The sequence below is a fragment of the Amyelois transitella genome, chromosome 13, assembly GCF_032362555.1.
Source record: "Amyelois transitella isolate CPQ chromosome 13, ilAmyTran1.1, whole genome shotgun sequence".
NCBI classification, from domain to species: Eukaryota; Metazoa; Arthropoda; class Insecta; order Lepidoptera; family Pyralidae; genus Amyelois; species Amyelois transitella.
In genome coordinates, this window is record NC_083516.1 from 3,834,630 (window position 1) to 3,851,984 (window position 17,355).

The following is a 17,355-nucleotide window of genomic DNA, read 5'->3' on the forward strand; positions in this document are numbered from 1 at the left end:
AAAGGCTTCAACGCAAAGTTGCACACCGCTAATAATTCTACTCATTTATCTGTGTTGCACACTGTATGAAGAAAGAAATAGGTATTCTCTACTACTATAAGCAACCTCCTATCATCTCCATATTGTGTGCTACCAGTACGAAGAGTTAGGCACATGGCACACATCGCCGCCGGGTTATCGTCGAGTGAAATAGAAAACGCTGGTGATTAATTGGCAATTACTTCAACTGGCGATTCCTGCACCCACTTGTCGCCATGTTTAAGCTCCTATATTATTTTTCCGTCGGGTAAATAAATTGATGGTAGGCGCCGCCGGCAACCCGATTGCGATAGGGGCATACTACCTTTGTTGTTATTAATCCCGCTCTCACAATTCACATCGTTGAACGTTTTCGACTGTAGATTGCCAATAAATAATAAATGCATACGTTTTGGCGCGCAAATAAAGAAATGGATAACTTCGTTTTGAATTGTTGATAGACACATACATGTTATAAAAAGTTACACTACATACTCATAAAACAAAATAAATACATTCATCACTCCTGTAGTCATTACATAGGCGTCTAGTGTTACGTCCCAGTGCGAAACAGTAATTTGCCATGATATAATTCAATATTTAGCGGAGTATAATTGAATATTTTTCCAATTTGTCGCGTGTAATGGGGCAAGATTGAGTTGACGGTCCCCCAGCGGCCGGGGCGCGGACCCCGACACCTAGCCCGCTTCATCTTCACGCATAATCTTAATGCTCCAATTAAATTCCGCATTTTAAACTTGGATTTGACTAACAAATATTTGGTGTTCTTTCGGACGTGAATGATAGCGGAATTTGATGACAAATTTTGAATAGACTTCTGATGGAAATTTATTTCATCTATACATTTAACTTAATCTAATCTACATAAATGTTAATGCCAGTTTGTTTTATGTTTTTGTAACTCCCAAACAAAGCTTCTTTTCAACTATAGCAAGTGGACAGATTCCCGAGATGTCCCGTATATTTTGAATATTTATTTTTATATAATTATTGCATCTTGAATGATAGATGAAGATTATTATATATCTATTGCTAAAATAGATATATAATACTCTTTTTCTAGGTTGCTTAACTATAAGGCGATGTATTCAGAACATATCCTACTTGACACGGAACCCATGCACGTCAGACCCCACGTCAATACGGCTGGATTACCAGCCAAATTCACTCGACTATGCCTGTCACGCGTTCTGTTTTGAGTCTCCGACAAAAAGGCCTCATCTTTCATCGGCCGATTTCCTCCCAAATACGTTTGCGATATATTATCCTTGTAATAATACTCAATCATTATGATGTTACATGCTGTAACAGCTTGGCCGACGATTTTTGTTCCGTTATCTTTGATGGCAAAAACATGTTATATTGTGGTTATATATTAATAACGTTTTCGTATCGGCCCTTATGGCTAAATAATTAAATAATAGACCTTGTAAGAGAAATATTTGATTCCAAGTTAAAAATAAACAAATCTATATTTCTTTTTATAAATATCAAATGCAAAAGTTAAACTCACAAATATATGTAGGTACGTAGGCATCGTTTTAGGAAAGACATATCAGTAAAGATATTTTCTGGCAGTCATGAAAAGAACTATGGATAAATATTGTAAACACGCAATAATGCATAGATTTGATCGGTTTACGGTCTCTTGTTATTGCGTTTTGAGTTAGCCGTGGAGAGGCGCGCGTCACGTCGGCTCATTCCAGTGGCCGCCGCCGCTGGCATACTAATATTCTGCAAGCGATTCCCTGTAATTCCAGTCGGTATTCCAACGTCGATTGTGCACCAACCAATATCTTGAATATGTTTCGATAATACTTGACTAGATTTAACAATTTAAACCAAATTTGCTAAAAATATTTTTTATTAAAATATAACCAACATTCCTATCTGCTTGAAAAAATGTCTTCCTTCATAAGTATTTCAATACACTGCAAATCGTAAACCATTGCGACATGCGAATCAGCGGTCGTTATTCGCTTTCGCCGGAGGCTAAACAAACTTTGCTTATCGCTCGGCATAAATTGGCAACACGTCGTTAAGGCGGCCCACACACTGCGATCCGCGCCGCTTTATCAGCAGCCTCTCGTAAACCAGCGCTCTCTGTTATTGCACTGCCGCGACATTTTCCGAGACTTTTTTCATATCGCAAAACGCCGGGCAATTGTTACCCGCGTTGCCTGCAAACCCCGTCGAACAACGTAAACGATTTGGCTACCAACGATAAATATGTTCATTTGGCAGTGCGGGCTCGTTCTGCGTTCATATCGACTGAAAAAGCGCGACGCCTTGAGCGCCGCTGTAATTAGAGGCCCATCGTAAAACGAAAGGGTTGCACCCGGAACGTCCCATCTGATAATGAGCACGACTGGCGCAGCTCCAGCCGCCGCTCATATTAGGTGGTTCTCTCTACCGCTATCGTAACGACTTTTACACTTTTACGAGTTGTTTAGTTCGCGAACCGGCTGTGCCGGGCGCGGACGCTGCCAAATGCTAGTTCGCGGCTCACCGCGCGCGAACCGCTGCTGCTCCCTAAATATCGCCGCCCGCCCGCGACGTGTTAATGAGATGTACGTTTCAGGCTCGTTTGGCATTGCGCGGAGCCACCACCCGCGCCGTCTGCATTACCTAAATACCAAGTCGTTACACTTCATACTACACCCACCCCTAATTTTGTTTGTTTCAGATTTTCAAATCTTAAATAAACAATAATAAAAAAGTAATTCCCCTACAGTATAAAAAACTGTCAGGATCCGTTTACAATAACAGAAGAATCTTCATTCCCGACGATATCAATTTTGCTCAGTGGCTCTTAATTAACATTTTCTTTTCTTTCCTTTCCAGGTGAGTGAGGAAGCGAATACAAAACCAGCAGGCTTTGTGAGGCGCACGCGGTCGCCGCGCGCCGCTCGCTCCGAGACAAAAAAGAATATTACAGCTCTTTCAATTCGAACACACAGAAGAAAAAATATGATCTGCACTTTTGTAAACGCAAATGAGGTTCGCTTTGAAAAGCGGGACTTAATTTAAATAACTCTGTGCATGCATCTGAAAATTTAAACACTTAACACTGAATAGGTATCAAATAAGGGGAAAGTTTACATATGCAACAAAAAGAAGTACATGGTCATTGTATTAAATTGAATAAATAGACTTACCTATGTACTTACAAACGATTACTTATAAAATTTAGATTCGCAACTCGCAAGTAACAACGTCATATAAAGGTGAGTTACAAGTTTTATAAAATCTCATTCAAATATTCAGCAAACACACAAACAACATTTATAACTGCAGTCACTAACGTTGCATACCACAAATATCAATTCGCCAACTATAAGCAATATTTCTAAAAGTCCATTTTCATAGTCTATAAATCCATGTACTCAGAGTACATCGAATGGAACCTTATCAGATCCAGCGTTATGCAACAAAGGCTCCGCGGACTGTTGAACTTCGAACCCGCACCTTCGGAGGTTGAACCCGAACTAGTTTGTTCACTCACCTCGCGGTCATCGCCATCTCAACTATTATGCAACTACGAGTACAGTCTCTGAAAATGACTCGTCTTAAACTTTTACAAAGATTTTATTATACTTAATTGGAAAAGAAATTGTTTTAAATTACCCACATAGCCACAAGTTTCTTATAAGTTAATCTATGATTTATAACTTCAATGTGATATAAATTAGTCAAATGAATTTATTTTTTCTTGACCTGAGATCTTGCCCCGTAAGTAAGAAGCAAGCAAGATACGGTAACACAATGCACTTTATTGACCAGTGATCTTTTTACAACGTTAGAATTATTAGTAATTCTGTGTTCTGACGCAAATTCTGTCATACCATACATTTATTTACTCTATCTAACCACATATTTTCCGGTCGTATTTTTATGTTTTTTGTTAAAGCGCGATGGTGTGCAGGATCAATAAATAAATCAAGTAAATAATACTGGCACACATTTCCGCATAAAAAAGATATAATGAAATTAATTTTGTATTGATTGCCATTGTGATCTCTAAAATTCCAATCCGGAAATGTTGATACTAGAAAATTATAAGACACAACAAGGTTTACAAATAGGCAATAGAATACATAAAGGACACATATTTAGCCAAAATTAGAAATAGGTTTAATGTATGTAACAGTAACTTGCCTTACTAACATGATTCAGATGCAAACCTAGGGTTAAGAGGCGAAGACAAAGAGTGCTAGCTAGGGCAAGCACCTCGCGAGCACCGCCCCTGAGGGCTTTGCACCCTCACTGTTCCACTCTATTTGTCCGTGTTATTTCAGATAATACTCTTTTACGTCATGCTATTCGAGCGTGGAACAGTGGAGAAAAATTATAGAAACTGCTAATTCAATGTGGTCTCTAGACGAAACATGTAGGAGTGATACAAGTGTTTGAAGAATTCTACACACAGATTTACAGAAATCTAAGTTTTCGAAATAAAACTCCGATTTCTGTGATTATTTTCATTCTTAACAAACCTTTGCTCGGGACTTTCTAATGGGAATTTTTAAAAGTCTTTAGTAAATGCTTGCGGTGTTGTGCGGTACCTGCGTTTTCGGAATTACTGGAATTTGACATTAATTTATATTTATATTTGCTTTTGACTAACGAAAGTTCTAAGAAATAATGAATTTCAAGATTTCCTTTTCATAATCACTAATAAACCCAAATAAAAGTCATAAAAGACCAGGAAATAACAATTCTATCGGTGCTGATAAGAACTTTAATTGAAATTTAGTTTCCAAAGACGATATTACAATAAAAAAGCACACTTTACGTATAGGTCATAGTTATTATACATGCACATAAACCAAAAGTAAGGGTGATAAAATTCAAATAGTAGGTATAAAGGTGTCGCACTCATTCTTCAATTTTTTATTTTATGAGTTTTTTTCGTTACCGTGAATGAAGGAACAATACTTTTTACAGCTGATTTCAAAACGAGAGAAGATACTTAATTTGACAATATATTTTTCAACTATGAACCATTTTTCGTGATTGTATTTTTATTTTTGTTGGAAAGTCTCATTATCTTCACGTAAAGATGGGAACTTGGAGAAATCGACGAGACTTCAAATTTATATGCATAGTGTTTACTTTTGATAAAATTACTCAAAATATTCAAACATTTGCATCTTAAATTAAAAATAAATACCTAACAAAATTATCTATGTGATTTGAAGTCGATTTTATGTTTATGAAAGCTATTATATTTCTGCACATCGCTCAAGGAAACTATTCACATATCATTTCCCTACTCATGATAGAACATCCTCCACGCTTGAATCACAAATTTTGCTATTGCATGTTCATTGCTTTTGCAATTCAAATAATTGAACTAACATGCGTGGAAGAACGTTATTACTTTGTAAATATTGACTTCATTTTTATATTTCAAAAATAATATTTTCCTTTTCTTCAAGAATTGGAATCCTAGTAAGTAGTACCTGGATACAACGTATTAGTTTTAAGCTACCAGCTTTTTTTTATATTTTTCATATTTTTTATTATATTTACCAATTTTAATACTAGTCACTTCTCTTCCCGCGCAGATTTTAAACACCAGTCAAGGGAAATGCTTATAAATTTGGAAATATCCTCTTAGGCTATGGACAAGCAAGCTGTCTTATATATAAATTACAATTCCATAATGAGGCCATCCTGGCCTTAAGCCTTTAAGTTTTTGTGACTATAAGAGGAAGCCTCCTTCTTCCCTGTAGATAATAAAAGACACATGATTGACCAATACATGTACCTATTTTTATTTAGAACATACAAACAAAATTTTACTTTTTAAAGACGCATCAATATCCGAGCCTAGCTGAAAATGTATTTTATTCACTATACCCAGGAATCGAATTCGCGAATTAATCAGAATCACACTTACTAATAATCCAATATTATGTGGTAACCAACATGGCATGTTACGCCGGCAACAGCCGGCTTTCAATCCGGACGTTATAAATTTGCTTAAACTTGTTTGAGTTCCGAATTTCCGCGATGTTTGTCCGGACGTGCGGGCCCATTTAGCTCCTAAACTAACTGCTAACTTCTGAGCAAGCACCGACTACCAAGATATTCTGATAAAATTATACTGATATCGAATCAAAAACCGTTCTAAACGACAACGCCCCAATACTTGTCTCTCTTTATGTTCCAATCTATCAAGTTTCCGGTTCAAAATGAGTTATTGTAAAAGCAATCTTTTTGACTGAATTTTCATTTATTCTCGTGAATTATCAATATCATAAATTTTCTATAAATGCGGAGCTACCTTTTTAAATTCCAGTAGACAGTTAATAACTCTAATGAACTCAGATCCACCATGAAAGTAGACATGGGAATATTATATTAACTTCAATACAAAGCTCGCGGTCCACGATCCAGATTAATACCTTGTATTACGTTTACCTTCTTTCACAGCGATGTAATAAAATTCAGCTTAAAAGTGCCTATTACTGAACAGGTCGTTGCTTTCATATCTATATTATTTTTCGTTCCAAATATGAAGTCGTTTATGACAAACGAATGCGATCACTTTACGTAATTAAATGTGGACTATTTCTTATTAGGACTAACGCGGTTGTTTATTAATCATCTAAACTAACGGATAAAATAAATGCCGTTTCCTCTGGTTTGCACGAAGGCGTTAAAATGTTAATAATCAATAATTAATTAAGTTCAAAGGTATTCTCATAAAACACCAGCTGTTAGAGCAAGTTAACGGTGGCAGCAGCGGCGTAGCAACTCATTTTAAATGTATCAAGACTACACTCGTTCCAGTCGGCTGCAGCGGCGTCGACCATCTCAAAACAATCCCAACTGCGTTAATCACTTATTTACGCCTGGGTCCACTCCCGCCCGAGTATTTCTAATGAACGTTGAGAATTCTGGGGAATCCTAATGAACCGTGGGAATTTCGATTCTAATGAACCGAGCGACTCGGAACTTCGGGGCCGGACTTTTAGCTGGTGACTCGGTCTTAAATCGAATTGCGTAGTTTGGTTGGACATTGTTGTGGTGCATCGGGAGCAACGAGGGAAGTAATTTTGCTCGGTTCCGGCGGATATATCTCTCCCATGGCGCGGGGATTGCAACTAATCGGTTTGTCATTTCCGCAATCGACCGCCGCGACGCCGCCGTTTTGAATACTTGATATCCCTCCTTGTTTACACGACTAATACAAGCGAGAGTTTAATCTGGTTTCGTTTCAAACATCGAATTCGTGCCTCAATTCTTTAGCATCGCAAGAACTGTAACCCGTACTTATCCTCTGTCCTGAAACTTCAATTGGTACTTTAAAAATTCAAGACAAATGCTTTTAGCGCAGCACGGCAAGGGAGCGGTAAAAATAACTCGGGACACTTAGAGCTCTCGAGGTGCAACGGGCGCGGTCGGAACATCAAACAGTGCCCGTTGACTTAGCCGATGGGGTTATTGGATAGATAAACTGGGAGACCTTAACGCTTGCTTGGGTTGGGTCTCCGGTATGTACGATATTTAAGTTAAAAGCACTTAAGTAGAAACTTTTTCCTCTCTGTTCCTTAGTAAAGTTGGCAAATTTATTTAGTATAATACTTAATTTTAAAGTAGCCTCCTTTACAAATATCCTCATTTTACTTCAATCATTAATTGGGTCTTAATGCTACAACCGTGCTGCCAGTAACTAATTAATAATATTAATCAATATCAATAAAAAAAAAGAATAGGACCACTCCATCTCGTTCCCATAGATGTCGTAAAAGGCGACCAAGGGATAGGCTTATACATTTGGGATTCTTCTTTTAGGCGATGGGCTAGCAACCCGCCACTATTTGAATCTTAATTCTATCATTAAGCCAAACAGCCGAACGTGGCCTATCAGTCTTTTCAAGACTGTTGGCTCTGTCTACCCCGTAAGGGATAAAGACGTGGACATATGTACATATATGTATGTATGTATGTATATGTAACAGAAAAAAAATCAGCTGCCATATGTCAATGTAATGAAATTTACAAATTTATTATTAAAAATCTTGACGAGACGTCGTCACAGTCTTGTCCGATGCCCGATGGAACGTCTTGACGGAGTGGTTCCCGGCCACCCTGCACATAAGAAAATCTTTTCTAATGTAGACGGGAGCGACGCCATTTCGTTTCAAGAGTTTTTATAATAATAAAAATAGACTAAGCGACTACGGGAATAGAAATATTCATCGTGCGATAGAAAGAAAATCATAATGTGAGGCAGTATTCTTCTTTCCGTGCAGTTTGTAAAAGTGATCAAGCTGAACGTGCCCTTTCAGTCTTTCCGAGATAGAATAAAAGCACTTCATTGCTTTGCATGGATGTCGTAAAAGCTACTAAGGGATTCATCGTCTGGTAGCAGAAATACAAATCTTGTGCCAGCTGTTTTTCTTTCCGTGCAGATTGTTTAAGTCATCACATTGAACGTGGCGTTTCAGTCTTCTCGACACTATTTCCCTTTCTATCCTATCTTTTACATATTTATGTATGTAAATAAATAATGAAGATATTAAATACTTTCTAAAATAAGTCTGTCGGCATCATCATAATAAAAATTTTAGGAATATTTCTGAGGTTGTATATTCTAATCTGCGCGGCGCGGGGGCACCGACGTAAACCGCCGAACATCCGGCGGGTTATCGGCGCGGCGGAACATAGCGCGATATCACCTCACCTACTACGAATTACCATGTTCATATCACAAGGAATAGAGGTATATACGTTAGTAGTTATGCTTGTGATCTATGGAATCTGATTTATTCGCCACATTATCTATGCTTTTTCGTAGTCTTCATATACTGAAAAAAAGGCACCGCAGAATTTCCTAGTTTTAGCTTATAACTACAAAAAATATTTCCTCAAATTTTTATTTTGTCAGTGTGTGTAACTACTATGACCATATATTTACGCCAAATTAACAGCATTCTTTTAAGTATTATAATATATTCTATTATAATAAATTTACATATATGTATATTCTATTAAGTAATATGTATAATAAAATATATAAAAATATGCTGCCCACACGCTATTAGATTTTTATAGTCGAACTATACTCACATGTACCTAATACAAAAAAGAATAACATTTTTAATTAACATCTAGCCAAGAAAATGCAGAGTTTTACAGCTGAAATTAACGTCGTTACCGTAAGCGCAGCACCGCCAAGCTCGCCGTCTTGGATTTCCAATTATATCTCTTTTAGTTTAGCCAACTCATATAAAAGTTCTTACACACGTGTCCTTCGCTGCGCTTTAGATAAAATGCTATTAAGTTTTATATCATCGCTGATATTAGATCTGCTCGGGTCATATAAAATATATTACGATCGGTATTTACCTGTTCAATTCAAAATATTAAGGCCAAAACAATTAATCGTAGAAAGCATTGAAACATGAAATTTAACATTTATTACGTGTTTATTTCGTTCACATGTCCTTTGATATACTTATAATATAAATCATACCAAAGATATTTGAATGTTCCTTGATTATTTAGATACTTCGTATAAAGAAACACTGAGAAAGGATTTGGATTGAAGAATACATTTGGTCGGATATCTCATATATATATATATATATATTGTATAAATGCAATAATAGTGAAGTGACCCGCATCTCGATGGTAATTTACAGCACAATTGTTTGACCGTCGTCGCCGGGAGCGACAGCTCCTGATGCAGCTATCAAATTCTGATCTTATCGATTGAATGCCTACTCGTAGTAATAATAATGAACAGGTTTACTGTTCATAAAAACAGCAAGCAATGCCTATCAAGCCTCATCTTATAGCCTGTTTTATTTAAAGTTCGTATTTTGTTTTTTCTTAGTGCAATAGTTTACCTATCTATCCCAAGCAATACTTCAAAATTAAACACTAAAACTTCGCCAAGTCTGTTAATGGCAGTTATCCTATATTATTTAAAACAGAGCATGAGCTATTAAACCGATAATATTTGTTAAGAATTAAATCAAAATTTCCATAGTTAAATATTTTTATTAAATAAAAAGATAAGTAACAGCAATTATTTTATCATATTATTATATGGTAAATTCGTATTATTTTTAAATTACTTTTCACCTAAAATCAGGAATAAAAATTATACTTATAAATAAACTTGTTCTTACCTTTTTTTTAACTAAACGACAGACATAACTATTTTACATAAAGATGTCTGTGAGTAGTTTTGCTGATTGCAATAATTGTTCAGTCTGCTGCAATAATGCACTCCTTTGAAGGGTCCCTCCGAGCGCAGAGGTTCGTCTGAGACTCGCGCCGTACATTGGCGATAAGCGACATGGCAATAGGCATTGATGCTCTCTGGGAATTTCAATAGCAAGCTACCTCCTCAATTCTTTGATGCATAAAAGGATTAAAGCTTCCATTCTCAAGAATATTCAACACGTGACGGGTTATTTTTAAATCGCGAAAGTGCTGGTATTCTTCATGAGTGACCCAGTAAACGTTTTATCGGCGCACGGATAGCCAATCTCGGCACTTGGAGAATTTATTGAGCAATCATTAGTACACAATAAAGGCAGATGGCCGGCTACGTTACGTCAGGCTCGACGTCGAATCCTAATTGACCTTTATCGACGCTCTCCTTTAATAATGGCTCCTTTGAATGTCTGTCGGCCGGCTCTCACGTGCACTATTGTGGAGGAAGCATTGACTCTCCTTAGGGATTTGAGAGGATTTCTAGACTTCGCTTTAGTCTATCTAATAGTTCAGACAGTGTTGTGAGATGTTTACCGAGTTTGCTTGTCTAATGTAAATTGTCTGTTGGAGATAACGGGCTCGAGTGAACTTCGAATGTTGCTTAATGGTTGGGCTTTACATTGGAATTTAAGTATTATTTCTTTTACTTACCAAAATAGTTTATGTAGAAATAGGTAAGGTACCCGGTTAAAATGCGTCTTGCGCATATAGGTTCGAATGCCTCCACGGCCATGTACAATTTTCAAAGTTATGTACATTAGTTTGATTACTAACCGATGCTCTAACGGTGAGGGAAAACATCGTGAGACCTGCACATTCAGGCAACTGGATGGGTATGCATATAATCCAATACGGGATTGGTTCCCCTGCAAGGGTTGCGGAGGTCAGACGGGAGTCGATTCATGAAAAAACCTGACTCACCCAATCCAGGATCCATGGTCAGGGATTACAACGGGCTTCTCTTCAGAGTGGTGAGGATGCAGCCTTGGGACTATAGCCATGAAGAAGAAGAAGATATAAAAGTCGTTTAAGAATAATTCGCTTTGCTGAAAACTTTTAAAAACATGTGCAATCTGAGCAGAATAACGAGCCCGAGAATCTGGCCCTGAAAACTTCCGATCACAAGCGTACTCTCGCCAATCAACTACTAGAATCGTGTTCGGTGGTGCATATAAGAGAAATTAGCGAATCTGGCCGGCAGAATCGCTGGGGGCAGAATTAAGTCGAGAGTAACGTTGTTATGACGGTAATAGCATATTACCGCTCGGGCGGCGCCGGCATTTTGCGCGCCAGCTCCGCTTCCAAATTGAAGCGATTTTTCAGTGATGCGATTCCATCGGCGATCAGCGTACTCACTTTTATTATTCATGCCTTTACACTTTATGGAATTGCTCTTATAAAATTTCAACTGAAGTCTTTCTAGCCTTTATAAAATAAATCATCCTCCTATTTTATCTAAAAGCGGAAAAAACAAACTTTTGATTTTTTTTGCCTAGATCTGAGCACTCGCGTTATTATAAAGTTATTGAACCAGTAACTTCTACTTTAAATAAGACAGTTTTACAATCCGAATTTGATCCTGAAACTACACTATATAGTTTGAACAAATGTAGAGTCGGTAACATAGTCTTTAAAAGGAGTTAAAATTTTCACACATTCCGGAGAATAAGCCAAATCAGCAAATTTCGTTACTAGCAGCTGCTAACAACATAATGTATGCACATATTAAATATTTTTGCAACATAAGAGTGTGTTTTGGAAGTTGAAAGCCCGTATTTTTCTCGTGCTACGTTCAGATGAATATAAAATGAAAAGCTATTTGTGTATCTTTTATTAATAATGTGAGTATTTATTTTTGTTTCTACATCTAAAATTATTTTGTTCATCGAGCTGTTTTTAATTACGCCATTTATGACTTACGCCACAGATCAAAGATGAAACATATCATAGACATATAATAAAGGAGGAATTATATTTTATCCAAGCTCCTGAAAAACCTCGTCTTCTTTTAAATGAGAACTTTAATATTTGTAGATAGATAAATACATCTCTTTCCCGAAAAGGTAAGTAGAGAATTCATCATTCCACTTGCTACATTTTTTGCATAGGTACTTCTTTATCGAAGTTTTTATTATTGTGAAAAAAGTGAGATAAATTCAATTATTTCCGGCTCAAGGTTTCGAATCGATATTCAATGGTTTATTAACGAGAGAGAAGAGATAACTTCACATGTCGTGACAATCGAAGTGACAGACGGTGCCCGCCATCCCCCGGCGGGACTTCTGACGTTATATTATTTTTATGCTAATTCCGCCGGTCGAACACTAAAGAAAATGTAATTTGGCATGTCCGTCTACATTCCCTACGTTGAGATATTGCATTCGACCTGTAGGTGTGCCGCTTGTAATATCTTACAGTCTTATGTTTCTTTATTGAGGCCGGTGAAGGCGTGTCGTAAAAGTAGTTAATAAAGTATAGATAACATTTACTGGTTAGCGTCGAACTCAAAAATATTAAAAAATATTTCAATTATATGTTATAACATTACCTAAGCGATTTCAGTGACTAAACATCTTCGAGCATTCATATAATAAAATGTATTAGTTTTTTTTATACCAACCTCAATTTTAAATCACTTTTCCATATTATTTCTTCCATATTTTATAAATACTTTTCTTACATATTTTTATAATTGATTTTCGGAAATAGAAATTTTGCCAGTTTTTATCAACAGTGTTCTGAAATGACTATTTCCTCTTACACTGCAGAGACGGCCCGAATAATTTTAATGGCGCGTTGACGGATTATTACAGAAAATTAAATTTTAGCTCGTCGGACACAGACCATAAAGTTCATGCTTACAAATCTGTTTGTTACGACATCGTAACGAGATTATGTTTGCTCCGTAGTGAAGACGTCGCCATGTCGTCATCATATCGCATGTTTTATTTTATTATTTTGAGCAATAAAAGCTCTCCGGCACTCCCGAGCTAAATGTATAAGTTACGGAAACATGCATATTTTTCTGAAAGTTTTGGATTTACTCCCAAACTATCATAGTTTTATCTTTTTTGTAGAAGACAAGGTTAGTTCTTATACACAGATACCTTTTTATGGCCTTTTAAATACAAAGATGATGATGATGACAAAGAGAAGGAAGTATTAAAGATATTGTGGTTCTCATGAACATGATTTATGTAAATAGACTGTCGGAAAGCGAACCCTGGGCTTCGTAATATAGTGAGGGTACTAGAGTGATGAAAGAGCCGTTTTAATTGGATTCGCTTTTTATTCATTAATTCAATGACAAAATTTTCAGATCTATCTCCTAAGGTGGATAATTTCTCAGAATTTGCTCCACGTACAAAAGAATGTAAGGCATTGTGAACATCTATATAACTATTTCCTCTATATATATATCCTCTATTAATAATATGGAGTGAATAACGTTTCGATATCCCGTCGCCAGAAGGCCGGGCTATTGTGAGGGAGTCACGTGAGCACTAGGTCACGTGGCGCGGCTAGTTGCCCACTGAACCCCTCACGTGGCCTCCTGACCCTCCCACGCTCCGTCTTAGCCGTTTTACCCATAACTCCTTCAAACACCCAACGTGCCCTGAAGTCCTCCAAACTCTTAACCAGCAACTTATGTCTCAACTCACGTGCACATCAAATGAAATGTATAACGCAGCTGACGTTTAAAAAACTTTGCACAAATCTACTTTTATGGCTTCGGTCGCAAACTTTTTAAGTGAAACCTGTGCAAATCCAGCTCCCGCAAATCAGAAACAATAATTATTAATTTCTCAGAACTGTAGCTTGTTTAATTTTATAAGTTCTTACAATACTTACCTATCTGACAAATAGCAAATACGGCAACGCTACGAAGTCGAGTAAAATTGTATACTCTATGGAAGCTACGCAGAAGATTTCTAATTTATGAAATTTCCTACTTCGCATCCCAGACCTGCCAAATTGTAAGATCTAGTTATTTGCTGTTGAATTTATAATTTGAAATTGTTGTTTGTTGATGTCTAGCTTGTCTATTCCTAAAAAATCTGTTGGTGTCATTTTTGTTAAAAAGAAAACTCATGGTTATTTAATCAAAACTCGTTTATTTACAACAGGTGCTGTACTTATAAGCTGTTTATTTCATGATCCAAATCGTTAAAAAATGTAACTTGTTAGGTACTTTTAAAATGAGACTAAGCCCCTAGTTGTTTATTGGCATAAAAATTGGATTTAAATGTTGACTGATATATTTGTCTATTCCCAAGTCAGGGCAGGCATGCGTGGACATGATTATCAGACAATCAGTTCGTTTGAGCGTAAAGGGGACGCGCGATGAGCCTGCACTTGATGGACACTGTCGAACATGCGGACATTCCGACAACCATTGTGTGAGGGAACGTAACAAAAACACAATAATTCAATTCACGCATACTAATGAGCGGAAAGCTTTATGATTACAAATAGTAAATCTAAAGTTATAAGCTCGGATTGATAAACAAGGTGTGGAGTGTAATTTTAGTATTTAATGTCGGCTTACCTGATATGTTGATTGAGGACGGCATCATTAGGCCTTCTCGTCAAATAACAGTGAAGCATGGCAAATGCTAGGGTGGCACCAGCAGAAGCTGCGTATCACGGAGATTAAAATGCTGCACTGTATATACGAAGTTTTCGCATTCACGCAGCTTTCATATCCGTCATATAGCAGACAAAATGTAAGACGGCCGCCTAGGCCGATACGGCTTGCGGAAGCCTGCAAACTATCTGTAGTAAGTACCTGAAATACCTCCATAGTGTAGTTTATGACAAAATACTTACATGCAATATAGTTTGCACATGTGCATTTACTGCAAGGAAGTGCATTTCGTTATATTAAAAAGCCAAGACAATAAGTACTTAAAAAATAAATTGTTACTGTTTCGAGAATTCCCTCCTGCATTTCGACCACACTCATTATTTTGAGCTGACATAGCAACATTAACTTTGAAATGCGGTTGCGAATTTCATCCAAGGCTTGCAATTAACTAGTTGGCTGATATAGTGCGTGCACGGACGGCGGCCAATGTTAATATGGCAATAATAAATTTCGGTTTCCATCCGACCGACTGTTCTGGGCGCGGTCCATTAAAAACACTCGATGAATTTAAATTATATCCCTCGAGCAAACTATAACTACGATAGAGTTATAGTTTGCTCAACTAGTTATCATGTCGATAGTACCATTTTCGGGATGTGTCTCGCTTTCAAATTAATATTGCTTATTAGTGCCTCGATATTTGTTTGAAGAAAGCTTATAACACTATTTCGATGCTTATGCTCAATAAGAACAAAAACAGTCATCATAGATATACCGAGCAAGAGCAGTGTGTCTATAAGGTATAAGAAAAGTTATTCTACTTTTACTGAGCTTCACTGCGCTTAAAAACTTACTCACATTCCGTAATGTCTCTATCGATAACCATAATTACGATTAATTAAAAATCTGTAATTTTTAACATTACAACTCAATATACATAGTCATCATCGGAATGTTTTCTCATCATTTCCCACGGGTATCCTAATAATTAAACTAAAATAATAGTTAACAATGGCGGCAGCGGTCAGATCCCATGTTGGTTAGTATTAATTACCCGCGGAAGCGATATTTTATCCGGCAAAATGTATGAATATGAACAAAATGCGGCCGCAACACCACTCGTAGTGGCGGCTCGCTGACACTTATCCGTGTATCTGGGTTTCATTAAGCGAACAGGATACTTTTATTATCCCGCGTTAATCAGGCTTAGCTACAAAATAATAAGAGTATGAAGCTTTATTACATTTATAAAAAATCGATTAAATTGTACGTAAACTAACACAATAATAAAAAAAGGACAAGGCACTTAAAAATTCTAAAACCCAAATGACATTTTACGACGCTTAATACGTAATTATTTATTAGTTTGTTACATATTATGTACATACATGCAAACCGAAGCTTCTGTGCTCTCATTATTTCACGGCTTAGCGCTAACAGTGTATCCGAGTCCAACTAGATCTCTAATTAAAACTGCGTGCAGGGCTAATGACGTCGCTCTCTGAACATGACAACGCATAAATCCAAAGTAATGAACGCAGCGAGCGTTAAATAGGGCCGAGTCACTCAAATTGTCCACAATGCGATTATTCCATTACTGCAAAGCTGCTGGACCGCAGGACACGCGTTGGAACATAAGCTCGACGAGAATTCACGTGGCAGTACCGACTACGGCCGCCCTACACCTGCAGGTGTAATGTCCACTCGTGTTAACTATTCATTCGACACTAAGAGCCAGCTTTCATTTTATGTTTCCTTAAAGAGCTTGCGACTGGCAGAGCCGTGCAAGTCGCTAAATACGAAGGCTACTCAAGTACTATCCAATGCTACTTACATTTTTCTGTCAAAGATTTTTGCCTGCTAGGTACATAAACTATGTTAATAGAGGCTTACATTTATTAACGTAACGTCATAATACCGTCGAATAATCATGTGAATTCCGATGTCGACCACGTTTTTTTTCAAATTAGTCATTTACCAACGTAAAATAAGTATCCCCAGGGATATTGTTTTCAACACTATTCAATTACGTTAAAGAAACTAACACTAGAAACGATTTCAAAATACTTATCATCCGCTGAACACTTACTACCTACTAAACCAACAGGGGAAATATGTAATTCAATACCACAAAATAAAACGATTTTCATGATATTAAGACAACAATATCAATGACAGTGGGAGCAATGACCGCAATTATAACTTTAGAACTTCGCTTCAGAGCGTGTTCAGAGTAAACAAATCTGTTTAATCTATTCCACAAACTCACCACTTGATAGTCTGTGTTATTAATTATGTAACTCAATACTTTTCCGATAAACATTTTTTAACTTTAAGTCCCTATAATTTGCGGGCATAATGCGCTTTCAAATTCAAGCATATTTTGAGTATGATAAGCAAAAGCTCAGGCAAAAGCTAACTGCGGGATTTGGATGCTTACATACATTCCTTTTTTAATTTTCCCTCGTTGAAGGTATTTCAAATTG

The 17,355-nt window shown here is 36.9% G+C and overlaps 1 protein-coding gene across 1 annotated transcript in view; it reads left to right on the forward strand.

Moving 5' to 3' along the window:
* The window catches only part of LOC106140377 (matrix metalloproteinase-2), a 160,571-nt gene that overhangs the window by 131,219 nt on the left and 11,997 nt on the right, over nucleotides 1-17,355 (forward strand). The gene's annotated exons all lie outside the window — the stretch shown is intronic.